The 13,213-nt window shown below is 38.8% G+C and overlaps 1 protein-coding gene across 2 annotated transcripts in view; it reads right to left on the bottom strand.

The window, feature by feature from the left end:
• Positions 1–13,213, bottom strand: part of LOC109036857 (uncharacterized) — a 343,232-nt gene that overhangs the window by 112,726 nt on the left and 217,293 nt on the right. The gene's annotated exons all lie outside the window — the stretch shown is intronic.

Below are 13,213 nucleotides of genomic sequence, written 5' to 3'. Positions count from 1 at the left end.
GTAGTTGGATGGACAGTGAATACACACTCACAGTAACGAGGCAAGCATTACGAAAAATAATTGAAATCTACGTCAAAAGTATAGGGATTTGCACGGAAATTTGGACGGAAAAGCTGTGAAACTGCGCATTTCACGAAAATTGTCAAAGTGAACGCTTGACCCATTTTGCCTATTTTCAGGAAACTGAACTGCCGCACATGGCAAAACATTCTTGGTGTTTACATTCATAGCAGGCTGTTGGAGATGCACCCTACAAAAGTGAATAGCATTCGAGGCTTTATCAGAAATTCAAAAGATATTCTACATTGTAAATACTATTCCAATCGGATAGACAGTGACTGCACACTTAAAATAATGCGGTGAGCATTGAAAACTTTCATTTTTTCAAGATTAACACCGAATCCAATGGAAAAATAAGATTTTGAATAATGTCAAACGATTCTCACGAAGCAGGGCAGAAACTCGTCTTGGTTTCGTTGCAATAGTTTCCCAGGGCAGTGCCAGCGTGTCAATACCAAACTGGGTTAAGGATATATGTCCTTGAATTAAATATTTAGGAGTTAGAGCAATTTGGCGATAGTAATTTAAGTTTGACTGTAGCATTCTCGAATCCTGCTAGAACACTGATAGGTCTTTCCTTTTCAAGGTCCAATACTGCGAATATATAATATCCAACAATTCCAATTATTGATAAATAACTATGGATATTTTAAAGAAAGCAAGTTATTGCATTTATTTTCATTTTTTTTTTCAGAACAATTCTCCAAATAGTCGTCAAAAATCGTTTAAAATTCCTAAATTTTTTGCTGTTTTCAAGTAGCGCTAGTGAAATAATATTGTTCACAGATTTTGTAGAGCATATTGTGAAACTCATGTGCTAACGTGAGGCGCACTGGCTGGGTCGTCAGAAAATAAGAACCCTCGGATTAATTTGACCTATGTTAGCCATCCAAAAATTGATGAGAGACAATTTGGCAACGTTAACAATGTTTAAACCTGCGGCATTTCTTCTTAGATTGGCACTCTTTTGGCGCGGGAAAGAGTATGTCACCGGTTTAGGGAGCTTATTATCGGGTTCTTTTCCCCTTGCGGTGATGGCGTCGTATACAATTCTTAATCATTGAGTTAGAACATTCATGGACAAATGGACGTATTTCTGCCAAACGGAACTATGTGCATTAAGACAAGAGCCCTGAAACTCATTAAAATAAATGCATAATAGAACTCACGTCATAATGCACATAATTCCGTTTGGCATAAATAAGACCAAATAGATATTCTCCTTTAGCGTCTCAGCGACATCGACGCGATGGGGGAAAACTTCTACTTTTGGGGCTCCGTTACTCAACTGTTGGAAGTTCCTTTGCTGTAACTGTTATAAGCTATTTCCTGTTGAGCAATTTCGTTAGGAAACTGACCGATTGATACTAAACGCATTGAGTGAATCGCTCTTTTCAGAACTAAATTGTCAATAACAGCTTACAACTCAAGTTGCAAAACAAAAGTAGGAGACATTATCCGTCCTGGTTGGTCTAGTGGTCAGCGCGGCTGACTCTAGGTCAATAAGTCCCGAATTCAAATCTCGGTGGCGGTGACAAATTGTCATGGATTTGACGAGTGGATCTGCAGAAACAGATTCCATCCATGTCTTAATCCTTGAAAATTTGAAAGCCTGGAGCATGAAGTTAAGATTATATTCTAGTGCTGATAATTAGCGGCGTGACTTTAATACAGTGTTGTATCACAAGGATAACATGTAAAATCTTGCATTTCATTTTCAAGAATCGTTACAACTTTTGTGAAGAACATCCCTTTTAAAATGAGATGGCTAAACACTTTACGAAAAATCCGAGTTTTCGAAAAAAAAAAAAGAAAATAAAAGGTCAAATTTGGATTTTGCAGTCTTACGCGCGATAGATAAAATGTATCGCATACCAAACTAGTTTTCCCTGCAGTGTCAGATAATGCGGTTTCCAAGGTTAAAGAGTCTCATCCCTCACAAAAGAACATACCTAAATTTCAATTTTGCCAGAATTCCCCTCGAAAATTGCATTTTCACCAGGAGAATATTGGGCTTATGTAGCTGAAAATCTCTTTGATACATTTCCTAATCTCATGGAAGAGAAACAGGAAAGTTCAGGAAAGAAAATTCACAGGTGCATCCTTGTGAGAAAATAATTTGTTTGAGTCAATTTTGAAACCTTGGAATGGAGTTAATTCCCTTCGCCCGGGGAACGAAGAATTTTAATGACTTGCCCATATTCTCTCATAAATGTAATTTAGTGACCAAACGCCGGCTCCAGACTACGCGGCATTCGCCGAGTGCCGAGCCGAGTAACGAATATTCGGGGTTCGGGAATCGACGGGCAGATTCGAATGTTTCCACGAGTGTACAGCGCCACACTACTCGTGAAAGTCGTACTTGGCTCGTCATTTGGTAAATAACGAATATCTGATGGGATAGGACAAATGTTCGCCAAGTGAAGAAAAAACACTGGAAAACGCTGCACCTCTTCGCCCCCTTCCTACAAAACTATAGCGAACATTCGGCGAGTGAGGACGAGTAGTCTGGATGGCACCCCGATGTTGCTCCGATGTCGCGATGGACGCTCGGCTTCGTACTCGCGATCCCTTTGACTCGTGTCACAAAAACCGACTTTCAGCGGGTTGGGGCGAATGCCGAGCCGAGTGACTCGCCTCGCGTCAACACGAGCCAAGTGGACGCGAATGTTCCATCCAGACTACGCGGGACTTGCCAAATATTCGGTATTCGGCGAGTAATATTCGGCGAATGCCGCGTAGTCTGGAGCCGGCTTTTTTTAAGGGGGTGGAAACTTGCAATCGCTGGTTTTACGCACATTCTTCCTGATTCTCATAATTTGCGATTGCTATCCGGTTTGCTGCAACTTTGCTGTTTAGACATTGATTTCGATCGGTTAGGGCTTATTGCCCTTCGCCACTAACTCCTTATGTTTTTCCCATGCCTCGTGATTTCTGTAAATTCTAACTGATAATCTTGATACATTCATCAATTGCGTTTTATCAACAAATTAAGGTGCAGTTTAATACAGTAATGATGATAAAAGCATTAACGAATCAATATACCCCCTTGTTTGAAATATGTTCATCTGCTAGGTTATATTGCATAAGCACAATTAGACCGCGTTTATAGCAGAAAGGAATCAAGCCATATCAGCAATCGCCCGATTTAATTGGGCGATTTAATTTTTTACAAGAGGACGTGAGTACGGATTCTTCTGAAAATTGTAAAGAATTTGCCATGTACTAAGCAGGAATTTCACTATAAACATTGCACAAACATCCGCACAATCGTTTCCATGTAATGAATTAGATTGCCCGATCAAATTTGGCAACCGCTGATGCTGGATCAATGTATTCTTTCTGCACAACACGGGCCAATTCGAGTTCTTTCGCAAAAATTCATCTAAATTGTGTTGCTGTGTTATCCGTGTAAAAAATAGTGGCGCTACTTATGCGGTCATCCAGGAGGTACCTGCATTTTTGGAGTGAATCATTTGTTCTGTTAGTTTATTCATTTATCATTAATTAATTATAGCCACATATAACCTGGCAAACCGGTATTGCAGTCGTTACTTTGGAGTAAAGGAGAACTTATTACAAAGCAAGATTACCTAAAAACGCAAGTCTCAGATGTTCGGAGAGAATACAATTGCTTCACACAGGATGTTTTTTGGTCTACCTCAAAGATTGCAGGCGAAACGGCAGAGTGTAGACTCCTAAAGCTCCTTCCAAATCAAATCTCCTAACTACAAATTTTAAGTAAAAAACACCACTGATTGAAAGCTAGAGGTGGATATATTTTACAACGTGATGAAGTTACGAAATTTTTCAAACATGTTTACCAAATTACATATAAAAATCCAGGGATGTACAGATATATTATCAATATGTTTTACATGATTTTAACAGTACTTCGAGGAGAATTTTCAAACTATTTCAACATCTCCTTATTTCGTCGCTCCTCCGACGGAGGGGCGTATCTCTAATTCCACGTGAGCACTGAAAGGGATGGAATTTTAAGGAGGAAAGGACTCACGCGGCAATTGAGATACGCCCTTACGTCACAGGGACGACGATTTGTAATGGAACAGATCAATTGTTGCCTGCAAATTATTTCTTTACCAGAAATTGACAGTAGCTATAATTTTTAATTAAAGGTCAACACGCTTGACAGTATGCCTGCGCCTGGGAAATTTGACCGGAGCAAAGCTTTGAAATAAATCAGTCGAAAGTTCTCCAATGAAAACAATACAACTTAAGAATAAACCTACACCTAAACCAATGAAAGCTGACTGTAAGTCATTCATTTCGTAGGCTCGTGGTTCACCATCTACCCACTCCAGTAGATAAATTACCCCACCTAACATAATCCTCGGATGTGTCATCCAAAATTTTTCTAGCGTGTCCAGTCTCCAACATATGTGCGATAACTTGATTCAGTTTATCATAGAATAATGAATTCTTTAGGATTGGAAGTGTTAAAGGATACTTCATAAGGCACTCTTTTATCAAATTGTATTCCAGTTGTTCTTTTGTGATAAATTGTTCTATGGTGACACTATCCCTAGGGTTAGACATGAAAGGCACACTCACCAGAACGGCGTTAGATATCGATTTAGATACTATATTTTGTACAGTCTCCGACGTATTTGAAGAGTTGGGCAAAAGAGAATGCATGAAATATTCAGTCTCATAAAACAAGAAATTGCTCACAAACATTGCTCTCAATGATTCCGATAGCCCATCAAAGAAATCAATGTCAAATTTCTCATCGAGGAATGTTTCGATGAAAAAGTCGGATTTCTCTAACATATCCAGAGAGTCAATTTCTGGATATAATACCCGGTCACTAAGTAAAGTGGTCATACTACCAAGGAATGCTGTAGATATGATGAGTGCAGAGAAACTAAATATTGTGAAAATCATCTTTCCCGTCACTAAACGGCCTAAAGTTAGAGATGGTGGACTTCCACAAACAAAATATGCGTAGACAGTCAACATCGACGAGGTACCTCTGAAATTATCCCTCTCCGCTTCGGAATATAGTTGATCGAAAAATTCACGTTGAGAATACTGAAATAGGTATTGTAGAAAGGTGAAAAGAAAGAAAGTAATTAATGTCAAAGCCCAGACGATTGGTGTGAAACTTACAAAAATTACGAGTCCTTGCGACATGAAGGCACTGTGAGGAGTGGCAATACATATGGCGGAAGTATCAATGCTGACCGCAAGGTCGATTTTCGAGATATCAAATTCCCGCAGAGAAACTCCATTCCCGGCGAACGTGTGCAAATTGATGTCGTACCTCAAGCCGTCTTCTTCCTCAAACAAATGTAACCATACATGCGGTGTTCTTTCTCCAGCATAGTACAAAGTACAATTTAGGGCAGTAGCGAGGTGCTCAATGGCTGTCTCGTGAAAAAGCAGTCCATTTGTGCCAAGTTTCAGGGTTTACAACGCGCAAACAGGGTTCAGACCCATAATCTCTGTAAGCTGTCATTGGTTTTCTTTGCAAATTTGTCAAAGAAAAGTCGAAAAAATCATCGTTTTCACCTCTAAACGAGATCAGACTTTCTGTAAACGGGTCGTATTTTTCGCAGCCTAGAGGATGGCAAATTATTGCTTTCCGGCCTTTGAAGAAACGACAAAAAAATTTGAAACAAAATATTACGCTACTGAACGGATCGTTCTCATGTTTAATTAAGGTTTTGTTTCCAGATTTTAGATGTCTCGAGCTTTGCTGAGGTCTGAAGCTTAACTCGCGGAGATCGTATCGTAAATTTTTCAAGAAGAAAATCAGGTGATTTTTGGAATTCCAAATTTTGTTGATGTAGAGACTACGAGTTGCGTTGAACACCGGATCACTAAGTATAGAGCCGTCTCTCAGTTCGGCGGACGATAAACCAATCGTTTTATGGCACGATCTTCCCTTTCTTGACCAGAGATTTTGTCCGTCGACTTCGATACAATGGTGAGATGAAGATTTTCTTGAACGAATCCCTCCATCCGTTTGATAATCTACAGAGTCCGCGGAAAATTCAATTCCGTTTAATGCAAGCGGTTTTTGTTGAGTTATCGAATAGAAAATCAGATCCAAGAGTTCTTCGGCATCATTGACGATGAAGATCATATTTTTGCTGTGATAAGAGAATACGGAACTCGTCAATTTGCCAACCTGGGATATCACAATGGTCTGAATGGACGCATTTTGCAAGTGTTGTATGAACTGCACAAAAAAGGGATCGGAATTGAGTCCAATCGCATAGAACACCTTTTCGTGCGATTGGTTGACTATGTTTCGACATGCGCGAAGAGCGATTGAATTTTGAGTTTCCCATTCATCGCTCAAAGTGTTCTGAAGATGGATTAAACCGAGCAGTTCGTACTCTACTCGGTAGGAGAGCACCAGAACCGCAAGAAAATGATTCAACATTGCCATTGGCACGAATTGAGGTTCGGAAGAACAAAATAGGTGATGTAATATTCGATAATAAAGGAAAATAAATCTTTCCGTACCTGATAAAAGTACGGACACTAAATGGATACTTAATATAGCACTGTCAATATTTGCAGAATGATTAGGTACTCTCAAAATTCAAGGATTATGGCGGTAGTCTATCATGCACCTTTCGTCAAATTAGTTACACTCGATAAAAGCAACTTATTAAGATGTAAATCTTAAACTTTGCTCAGTCTACGATTTTAACTCCAATTCTCTCGATTTATGATATAAAGTACTACACCTTTAAAAGAAGAGAAGAACTTGATATACTGGACGGAGAAACTGTGAAACTGAACAATATTTTAAATGTGAGTGCTTGACCCATTATTCCATTTTTAAGAAAACTGAAGAGCCGCACATGGCAAAACATTGTCAGTGTTTTATTGTCAGAAGGCTGCAAGAGATACGAGTAAATCCTACCAAAGTACTATTACTCGTTATACTATTACTCGAGGCTTCGTTAGAAATTCCATAAACAAATCTAAATTGTAAATGTAAGAGTAGTTGGATGGACAGTGAATACACACTCACAGTAACGAGGCAAGCATTACGAAAAATAATTGAAATCTACGTCAAAAGTATAGGGATTTGCACGGAAATTTGGACGGAAAAGCTGTGAAACTGCGCATTTCATGAAAATTGTCAAAGTGAACGCTTGACCCATTTTGCCCCCATAAGGAAGCTGATTTGCCGCACATGGCTAAACATTCTTAGTGTTTACATTCATAGCAGGCTGTTGGAGATGCACCCTACAAAAGTGAATATCATTAGAGGCTTTATCAGAAATTCAAAAGAGTTTCTACATTGTAAATACTAATCCAATCGGATCGACAGTGACAACACGCAAAAAATAATGCCGTAAGCATCACAAACTTTCCTTTTTTCAAGATTAACACCAAATCCAATGGAGAAATAAGATTTCTAATATCCTAATACGATTCTCACAAAGCAGAGCAGTAACGCACCCATCTAAAAATGTCAAGGGACGTTTTTCTTTCCTTTTGAAGACATTTCATTTAAGTTCAACGTAATTGCTCCAAGTATTTTTTTTGCATCCATCTCCATACTTTAAAACCAAACTAATTGCATTAAGTTGCATAAACAGAGTAACGCTAGATAAGAAAATCATCATGCAAAGAACAGGAATTATGAAATTCTCTGTCTTCTTTTTTAGAAATATTAATCGTATACGTTTTTAGCATAATTTACACTCTTCCTTTCGCACTCCATTCACACTCTGTTTCATATCATACCTAACGGCACAGTAAATCTTGATATGAGAGTTCAAAGTTGTCCCACTTTTTCAACCTTAGTGAAAATATGCGTAACTTTCCTTGAAAATAAATTTGTTATAAGGGGAGATTCGGCAATATTTGAATGTTCATACGGCGTTTATCCTTAGGAGTGCAGTCATGCTGAACGGTCTAAAAGCTGAGGAACTTACGTGCTCTCGGCGGACCAGTATTCCATTATTCGAGAGTGATATTTACTCTGCTGAAGAAATACTGGGCCATAACCGCTGCGACCTGGATCATAGCGCGAAATGTTTCCACAAATTGCCAAGAGCCCCTACCCTCGGATTTTTGATGTATCTCATCTAATGTGCAATACTGCCGTGCTGAGGAAAAACACCCTATGAACCTTCAAGCGTTGCAAAATTTCCTTGGATGAAACACGAATTTCCTGGTAGACTAACGAATATTTTCCTTCCTATTTTTCAGATAATTTTGTTTGCAATGTCACCTGAAGCTCCCGAAACTTTCAAAGCAAAATTTTCAAAAGCTTTCTACAAAAAAAAAAACGTTTCATCGAAGGGAATTCGGCAACTCCCAAATGCTCATACGGCGTTCTTTCTTGGCACGGCAGAATAATATCTAGGTACACGAGTCACGAGTACCAACCCAAAAGGGAAGATTTCCCCTACTTCATGCACATAGCCAAAACCACACAGCATGGAAATTGGATAGAGTAAGTAGATATTTTTGAAAGTTGGCAACACCGTTTTGTCTCCATTTAAATTTATGTAAAAATCGATTCTTGGTGAGGCATATTGTTGCACCTAAAATCGATATTTTTAATGGATTTAAATACATGAAAACAGAGTTGACAATTGTTAAGGCCACCACCGAGTATTGTCAAGTGAACAGACTTTTTTAAGGTAAAAAAACAAGAAAATTACGATGTGCACATCGAGGAAGTCTGAAGTCCACTCTATAACCCACAGTTTGTACACAGTGGCGTGGCGTGAATTGCGATACATCGATTGTTATGCCATTTAAACCTATGGAAAAGGATCGATAAATAGGGTGTTCGCAGCGAACACCTTAATAATCGATTCTTTACCATAGGTTTGAATGGCATAACAATCGATATATCGCAATTCACGCCACGCCACTGTTTGTATAGTTTTTACGTATAGGTTCACGTGTTCTATTTAGTTTGTACACGTTTTTTCTAAAATCCCCGTAGCCGCGAAAAATTTTCTTTGTCACGACTACATTTTCTCGATAAGAGATTTCAGAAATCCACTATTTAATAATGCTTGCTAATATATAAGTCTAAACTACCAAAACACGATTATATGACGAGCACAACTGACCCATTGTCAAAAAGCAGTTCTGTGAGGATTCGGAACGCCTACCCATTGAGGGTTAGGCCACTTAATTGACATGAAGGGGGGATTTCCTCATCTTATATCTTCACCAGGGACGACAGCGTAATACAGAGGAAACAGGAAATATAAATTCTGAGAGTGGAAACCGAAAAAATAGTAAAGAGCCCAGGAAATAATTGAATCAGCAGAGAATAGGACCACAAATTGTACCATCTGTTCCGCCCATTATTCACTTGGAATCAATAACAAAAATTTTCAGGAATAATTGGACGTCATTTTGTAATTAGGAACCAAAATTTCTGGCTCTTTCGGAAAAACACTCATAAGCAGAGGGATAGTAACGGCATATATGTTCTTTCTGGACTGAGCCAGATACATTTTAGTTCATATTTGAGAAACGAAGTCAAATTACAATTAACAATATGTAGATATTAATCTTGGCGCGTATACGTAGTATACCGCCTTTGCGATCGTTTCGACCCCCCACTCGATACAATAACCGAGTCCCTTAGTTCCTTACCGAAAAGTGACTACCGCGAACTTCAGAGATTTTCCAAAGCGTGTAAAAAGTTTATTTATCCGTCAATCATTATGATTTAAAGTTGTTTCTCATTCTGGGGCTCTCTAGTTTGTGTGTAATGAATACCAAGAGTCTACGTTACTTGGTTTTTCTTAAAAAAACCTTAGAATGCGACGCGCTGATTTAAAATATGCATATATAAGCAGAAGCAAGCGAACTGATTCGAGGATGGCTGATCAGGTCGGCACTCGTTGAATGATAATTTCACTTCTTCGTTTTGTTTAAAACGTTGCTTTGACAGATCTCCATACCCCTGTTATCCTTTTCAAAATTTGGTACTCGTTGCTCTGATAGCCAGGGCCAGCAGGATAGTGGTAAGTGCAATCTGTGATGAGCCTCGAGACTCATTAGCCCATGTGCTAACCGTGGCCCATACAGAAATTCACTCCCCTATCAGGCCAAAACAGTGCACAGGCAGGCACAAAACCGAGGTAGTGTCCCGGTCCTGGCTCGGTTCGCCGCGTCGCTTCCCAGCTGAAGAACAAAAGGCGACCCTCGCGGCCCTCGCCACAGTCAGACCTAATTACTTTCACTCGATTACCCATTTCACCGTCACGCTGGGATCCATCAAATTTTCGAAAAAATTGTTTCGCGAGTACTTAGCAATTTTTTCCTTACTCTCCATTCAAAGACGAATTGAAAGAGGTCTCATTCATAAAAATCGGCCGAATAGAAGAGAAGTTACAGTATTCGAAATCCGAAGAAATCAACGAAACTTCTCCATACAAAAAATAAAATGAAGGGGAAAAAAGAAATGTATAAATTACAATTAAATATAATTGACCTCAGAATTTGGCAAGCAATTCAACAATATAACGGAGAAAAAATTGGGAGAAATTACAAAAAATTCGCCTCTTGCAAGGGGCTTCCTTGTAAGAATTTTGATCTGAAGGCAAGGATTGAATACCAGCGCAATACTACATACAATACAGGGTGTGCCTGAACGAACATTTTTTTTTGTGTCAAAATCAAAAATTCTAAATATGTTTTAACTACAGTGTCTCTTGAGTCGTTTAAGCCAAAAATAAAATTCCGTCAAGATTCTGGAAAGTAAAGGCGCTTTAAAAGTATTCTAGGGCTATGTATCCTAACTGTGTCCACACATGGTTTCTGTTCAGCATATCCATGTGTAAGTATTTTTACACGTAGAATCTAATTTTCACGTCAAGGAGTCGACACATCTCGATTTTTTCCATTTTATGCGGAAAATTGATGGTTTTTCGGGATTGAAATTATTATTATTTCATGAAAAATAAATGCACCCAAAATGACTATAGCATATTGATTTTTATATATTTGTACCCACGAAATTGGTTGGTAAATTCAACGAGTGAGTGCATCGACCTGGTATATCAAGTTTCTGCAATTTTTTACGGCAAATCGGTAGATTTTCGGGATGTAGATTGCTTACTTTCAATTCATGAATGAATAAAGCATGGACATGGTTGAACTTCTTTGCATGGAAATACGTTTAAAATAACAAAATCAAGACATATTTAATGCAATTGCATTTATATCGAGTCAATTTCTTTTCAATAATATATCGGGATTTATAATAGGTACCGGTGATTTGGATATTTTAGCCCCAAAAAGACCTTTAAATCGACTGTGTCTTTCAGGAGCTCGACAGAATTTTTCTTTTCTTCGCTTAAATTATTCCGTAGCACTTTTCTTTAAGAATCTGATAAGATATTGCTGGGGGCAGATCAAAAATCTTAAACTCGTTCGAATGGCTTTCTACATTCACAATACAAGGTCTCGTCAAAGTGCGTCGTTGAAGAGTTGGATCGTATGAATTCTCTTGTTGTGCTACTTGCCTATTTTGAAATCTCTGTAAATGAAAACTATAAAGGGGTTGATATGTGTGAGTTAATGACGCGCCTTATCAACACATTGTGTTGGAGTTCACTGCTTGTTTTATGAACGTTTTCATTTTGTCATTGGTCAAAACATGCGGTTGTGACACCCGGGTCTGTATCAGATGTCACAATTCTCCAACACGGATGTCAGATTGTTTTCCAACAAAATTTGTCTTTTCTCCATCCTTTTAACTTTGAGTATTGTTACTTCAGGGGCGCAGTAATTTTTACTCTATCAGTATGAGCGCCCTTCTCTTGTCCACTGTCAGTTTTTAAATCTCTCTAGGTCTACAGTTTTCAAATAACAAACAAAATAGTCATTTCCCTCCGTGACTGGAAATTTAGAACGTGCGGTTGCCAAAATACGACGTGAAAACTCACCTAATCGACATAGGTTTCAATGAGACTCTTAAGTTGGCTATATTTTGCACTAAAATACCGCTATTCTTGACTCGTCCATAAAAGCATACATCTACAAAGAGACATCAATGCTATCGTGCTAAGGAATAATTTCGTATAAACATTCGAGAGACGCTTAGTTTCCTTCAATGACATGTTTATTTACGAGAAAAGAGAAAAAAATACTAAGAAGAGGCCCAAATAGGGTATGTAGCAAGGTAGAGAAATGTTGCTGGGTCTACACCGTTTCGCGGGGAAAACAAAGCCAAGGATTTCCAATAGAATTTCCAACTTAATATTCCAATGCGAACTGCCTGAGCTGAACACTCTCCCCCCTCAGTTTTGTACTGGCACAAATTACAGTTAAAAAAGGTATTTTTGACTCTAATGATTATTCTTGGAAATTCTTGGCTTTGCTTCCCCCGCGAAATGGTGTGGAACCAGCACCATTTCTCCGCCTTGTTACATTTATGAGAAAATTTATGAACATTTTTCCTAGAAATTTTCAGGAACTTGATGTGAAATTGCGAAGAAAATTATCTGGAAAATTGGAAGAAAGATATGCATAAGTAAAGCAGGAAATTCGCGTTTTATCACAAGAAATGTGGCAACGGCTGAAGGTTCATACGGCGTTCTTCCTTAGCACAAACGTCGTTTCCAAAATGACCTAGAAATAGTGGTTCCTCGTCACAAAATGTAATTCGATTTGGAAAATCTCTCAAATTGGCAACGGTACCAATTTGCGGGTTGTTCCATGGCCATTGGGGCGGAGGGGGGATGCTAACGGTGGGTAGGGGGGTTGTTGATTAGCCTACGTGTCGTGTCACCCCCCGGAAGGAGAAGGGGTGAGGTGATTAGCAAATTGGATTATAATTGTGGCCGCCGGGCTGCATGGCTCCGAAATATCATTACACCCATTCCGCTGGTCCTGCACGGTTCCCATCTCTGCTGTGGTAGACAACCAAACAATTGGCAGTATCCAGTGGCGTTATTTGAAGATGGGGGTCATTTTTATAGGTATGCAGCCCACTGCTGTCGAATTTTTACTGACTTCAGATTATTAAAGTTATGATCAGGATTGCTACAAAATTTAGAAATTGAAACTCCCTGGCATACCTCTGATTTCCCTCACACATTTGTGTAAAATTTCCTGACATTTGAGGGTATGCCATAAGACCAAAAAGACATAAATTGATATAGCTTCCAGACAAAATTTG

The sequence above is a fragment of the Bemisia tabaci genome, chromosome 9, assembly GCF_918797505.1.
Source record: "Bemisia tabaci chromosome 9, PGI_BMITA_v3".
Taxonomy (NCBI): Eukaryota; Metazoa; Arthropoda; class Insecta; order Hemiptera; family Aleyrodidae; genus Bemisia; species Bemisia tabaci.
Note: the sequence above shows the minus strand (reverse complement) of the source record. Positions and strands in the feature narration are given on the sequence as shown.